The sequence below is a fragment of the Gossypium hirsutum genome, chromosome A07 (assembly GCF_007990345.1).
Source record: "Gossypium hirsutum isolate 1008001.06 chromosome A07, Gossypium_hirsutum_v2.1, whole genome shotgun sequence".
In the NCBI taxonomy this organism is placed as follows: Eukaryota; Viridiplantae; Streptophyta; class Magnoliopsida; order Malvales; family Malvaceae; genus Gossypium; species Gossypium hirsutum.
The window spans coordinates 2,101,719-2,107,356 of NC_053430.1; positions in this window are offsets into that span (position 1 = coordinate 2,101,719).

Here is a 5,638-nt window from a genome sequence, read left to right on the forward strand (position 1 = left end):
TAGCTCAGTTCAACCAGTCCGTGCTGGTTCGTAAGTCAATTAGTTTGATGCCTCCCTTCAAAGTTCCCGATCTAATTGATTTGACTAATATGTTCAAACAATCATGATTGTTAATGATCTTACTGGAAAGCTATCCATTCCACCTAGTGATGGTGGTGGAAGGGAAATAAGAAAAGTCTACCATCAAAAAAATGAGTTGTCGACTATGAGTAATGTAAACGTAAATTTATCAGTGGTGGAACGCAGATCCTTCAAAGATAAGTTGTTATAGTAATTTGGAATCCCTTATTTGGTCGATGAAGGAATGGAGGAAGAGGATCTCAATCTACTAGATGGGGATGTCCATTAATGGTTACATTGATGGAATTACTTCTATCAAAATTTTGAATCATATTCATCATCTAATTGAGCAAAGTATGGCATAAGTTGTGATCATTAAATTGTTAGGTAGGATGACCGACTTTAGTATCCTTATGATAACAATACAAACCATATGAAAGACGGTAGCCAAATGGCATTTGATGAACTTAGAAAACAACGATTATTTACTCAAATCCCAATCCATGGAAGATTATACTAAAGTTCTTTAGGAGGGACCATGAATGGTGCTTGGCTAATATTTAACGTTCTAATTGTGGTCATCTTCCTTCCCGACCCTACAAGATCATTTTAATGGAGTTATAGTTTGGACTCGCCTTCCGGGTCTTTCAGGAGCAATGTGCAAGAGAAGTATCCTAAAAGCTGTGGGAAGTGCTATCAGAAAAGTAATGAAAATAGATTACAATATTGGGCATCTTGCTAGAATGGTGCGATGTATTGATTTAAGAAACCCTTTGATTTCTAAAATCATGATTGATGATCAATTATAAAGGATAAAAAGACATAGATTATCTTTTCTATAAAAGTTGATGAGTTTTGTATCTTGCATCAACAGTAGATTGAGGTTTGAAAGAGTTTTGGACTTAATATCCCTCATTTTCATAAAAGGGTCATAGAAGATACACATAATTTTTATATTGATAAAGTTTAACAACATCTTAATGAATGGAATGGAATGATGCTTTCTAAGAATAACCAGATAACACTAGCTAAACTGACACTATTATCTTATTCCTAATTGCTTCATGCAATTTGCCTTGATTCTTATAGGTATTTTGTGATGAAATTAGAAAGAGTGCAAGAAATTTTGTATGGGAAGCATTAAATGGGAAAAGGAAACCAACACTTGTGAAGTGGGATAAATGTTGCCAATTGATCAAGCAAAAGGGATGGGCATGAGGCACCTTAAAGATCAAAACTAAGTCTTCTTATTAAATTAAGATTTGATCTTATTACTAATACGGAAGTTCATTGAGTACAAGTGTTGAGGAACAAATATAATGTGCATAAGGAATTTTCTGTGAGCATTGATTGTAGCAATTGCTCTTTTGTGTGGAGGTTACTTTTAAAATTATATAGTCAATCCCTCTAAGACTGAGTTGCATTAAGTTGTTAGAGATATGATGGATGATCATGATAATTGGAAATGTAATACTTTTTAAAGAGCTCTATTACAAGACGTATTTTTGCACATAGCAGGTACATGTCCCTTAAAGGACACAATAGGGCAAGACACTTTACATATTGCATTCCTTACATGCATTTTTTCACTATTTAGTGCTCAAAAAGCATTAGGACATGATATGAGGTCCACAAAAGACAAAATGTGGGCTAATGCTTGAAAATCTACCCTTTCACCAATAGATATTTTGCAGCCCAAACAATGACTCTGATTGTTACAAATTACTCTCCAAAATATCTCTTTTTACATTTAATAAAACTCTCTAAACAATACCTAAAAGTGTCACAAAATTACCCAATAACATAGCAAACTACAAAAGCTAAAGACACTCATTTACAAGTGTAGCACCAACAACCTATTTATAGGCCTCTTCAAGTGATCAACCAACAATATTTTGATATGCTTGAAACACTCATTTACAAGTTAATTTTGTCCCATTAATTATCTCGAGTATTTATCACATTAAATCTTTTATAAACAAATTCCCCAACAACTTCAAATTCTTTGAAAGATAAGTATAAGGATGAGTATCATCCGAAGTTCCAACTCCTCTCCTTCCTTTTCAAGGCTAATCGAGTGGATGATGATCATATTTTAATTTACCACGAAATTCCTTATCATTTGTTGTTAACTAATATTAAAATATATGGTAAATTACAAAAATAGTCACTTTTGTTTGTTTCAAGTTACATTTTAGTTGTAACAGCTCGATTTAGGGCCAAAACGGAATAGTGGTTTCGAAACCACGAATTCGAGGTTGAAAAAAAAATTATTTTGATTAAGTTTTAGTGTTTATATTATGATTGCATAATCGTGTGAAAATTTCGTTGCGAAATTTTATCGATTGGGTGTTTAATTTGATGTTTATGACTAAATTGAAATAGGTGAAAAATGTGTGTGTTCTTGTTCATAAAGTACTTGATTGAAATGGGGGTTTTAAGTAGAGGTCCTTAAATGGAATTAGACCATTATACTTTATATGGACAAAAATTTGGACATGGATGGAATTTTAAGAAAGTTTAGTAGTAAGGGCATTTTGGTCATTTGCATAATAAATGAAATAAAATGGGGAAAATAACACAAAAATGTGTTCATCTTCATTTAGCTTGGCCGAAACTTGCATGTTCTCCATAGCTAGGGTTTGTTTCAAGCTTTCAAGCTCAATAGTAAGTGCATTCAAGCCCCGTTTTTAATGTTCTTTACATTTTTGAAATCCTTGTAGCTCGGTTTACCTATTTCTACCATTATTTCGAGTTAGGATTTATGTTTAAAAACTTACCCATGAATGATATGCATGTATTTTGATGTTTGATGGTAGAATATGAATGTTTGAGGTTAAGAGAACGAGAACGATCTTTTCTAAGCGATTTTTAGTGAAAACGAGCAAAACGGTATAATTGGTAAAAATACTAATGCTCATAAGTGCATGTTAGAGTGAGAATTTGATGTTTTCATGGAAGATAAAAATGATCAGCATGTCATAAAACATAAGAATAAGGAATGAAATTAAATTTCCGAGCCTAGGGGCAAAATCGTAATTTTGTAAAAGTTAGGGGGTAAAAATGTGATTTTTCCATAATGTGATTTTTGGATTGAAATAAATAGTATGAGTATTAAATGAGCTAAATGTGTTGTTATAGATCAAGAAAGGCGTGGAATCGACCTCGAACGGGGGAAGGAAAAGGTTTTGGACTAAATTGCAAAATTTCCATATTTTGCACCGAGGTAAGTTTTTATGTAAATAATACATTAACTTCATTTACATTTTTATATTTCAGCCTATTATATATATAATTTAGCTGATTTTGAAGCATAAATCGACTATTGGAAGAATGGAAATAAGTAATAGAGAGAAAAATCCCGGTTGAACATTCAGAAAGATTGAATAATATAGATGGAGCGTAGCTAGGTCACATTTATGGTGCTGAGTGCACATCATGTGTACAAGAGAGCTACGAGATACTATGTAGTAGCTAGGTCACATGTGTGATACGGGATGTATCCCATGTAGACAAAAGAGCTACGGGAGAGATAAATGTACCTAGGTTGCATGTGTGATTCCAAGTGAAGGACACCATGTAGACAAGAGAGCTATGAGATAAATTGGCTAGGTCACATGGGTGGTACTAAGTGTTCACCATGTGTACAAGAGAGCCGAATTATATGAAATATGTGGTGGGGCTGTGTGCTGAAACCATCAAGTATCGAGGATTGATCCGAATTGTTCAACGGGATGGTTTTAAGGTGACATTGTAATCATGGACCTATACTTGTGATGTATGAAATATGGTGAAAATGAATTGTGATATGCATGTTAAAATGAGGTTAATACAAAGAAAGTGTGAAATAGTGAATTAGCAATAATACTGTTTTGGACAGTCACAGTGATGTGAATTTGAAAAATCACCAAAAATAGTGAATTTAATTAGAGGCTGAATGAGATATGAAATTAAAGCTTAATGAGTCTATTCCCATGTAAAAGAAACAGAGCAAGTAAAGGAACTCTATATTTTGAGATATTTATATTTATGTGTGACTCGCTCAGAATGATTATGTGATCCCCTGTTCTAACTTTGAAAAATCAGTAAATATTATACAAAACGAATTAAGAAATATAGTTTATATGTATAGATTCGTTATTGAGTCTAGTTTTAAATGAAACAGATTTCATGGATATTTGAATTGTGTACTGGGAGAAATTCAATTCGTAGTGAACAGAGGTCAGATCAGTTGAGCTGTATAACAGGGGAAACTTTAACTAATAAACTGTACTAATTGGCTGGACCAAAAATTCTATAAAAATTTTAGTAAGAATTAATATGAGTATAGTTTCAGGAAAATTTTACAGATTTGAATTTTGAGTTTTGTAACTCGAGTTATGATTTATTTAGTGAATATGGCGCAGGAGAGATAGCTTGACCAAAGTGGAGTAAATAGTAAAATTAAAAAGTAGATACACTTGAGTTATTGTGTAAACATATTAAATTCTTTATTCATTATTTATATACTTGCTTACTAAGCTATAAGCTTACTTTCTTTTCTCTCTTTTGTCTTATAGTGTCATCCAGCTTGCACAGGGGTCAAGGATCGTTGAAGATCTGCCTACACTTTCAATACTTTTGGGTATTTGAATTGAACATTTTGAATTATGGCATGTATAGTAGACTTAGTTATTTTGTTACGTGTCATAATTGTCTAGGTTTAAAATATTAATTATAGTATCTGACCGATTATTTTGTACGAAGCCTTTGAAATTGGCTAGTATTGTTAAAGGCATATGTTATAATGATTCATGATCTAATTGCACGCCATATTTTTGTCTCGGTTTTATTAAATAGTATGTACTATGATTTGTTAACACCTCGTACCCTGTTCCGGCGATGGATACGGGGAAGGGGTGTTACATTAGTCACTTATGTTTGAAATGTTGCGTTTTAGTCACTTATGTTATTATTTTGTTACGAAGTAATCACTCTTCCGTTAAGTTTCGTTATCTCCCTAACGGTAATCCTACGTGGCAGTCCAACTAGATTTTAAGTGCCAACTTGGATTTCCTAATGGAATAAGAATAGATTTTTCAAAAAATAAATTTAATTAATTAAAAATTTTAAACCCCAAATCTTAGTTAAAAAATCCTTCATCTCCCCCTTTTTTTTAGTTTTCTTTTTCAATTGACTAAAAAAACTATTATCATAAAAAAAATTATTCACATAAAAAAACAAAAGAGGATTCAATTGAGGGTCCATGTATGTCTTCTTCATCGACAAATTTATGTTCTAAAACTTAAAATGAAGTGGTTGTCGACAAATAAAAAGACGGTAATCATTTTTGTTCCTAATCATTTTATTTTCCAATTCTTCAAGTTCTTGAATAATTAGTTTCTCAATATGATTTTTTCTGATTTGAATCAGCTTTTTTGTTCACAATCCCTTTGTGGGTATCCCTTTTTTCTGATTTGAAATTCTTTTAGTTGTTAATATTCATATCAAGAATTTTAATTTAGGGTTTTTATTAAACAATAAAAAATCTAATCTTTTGTTTTTCAGTATTGAATAAAAGAGATAGAAGAATACAAAG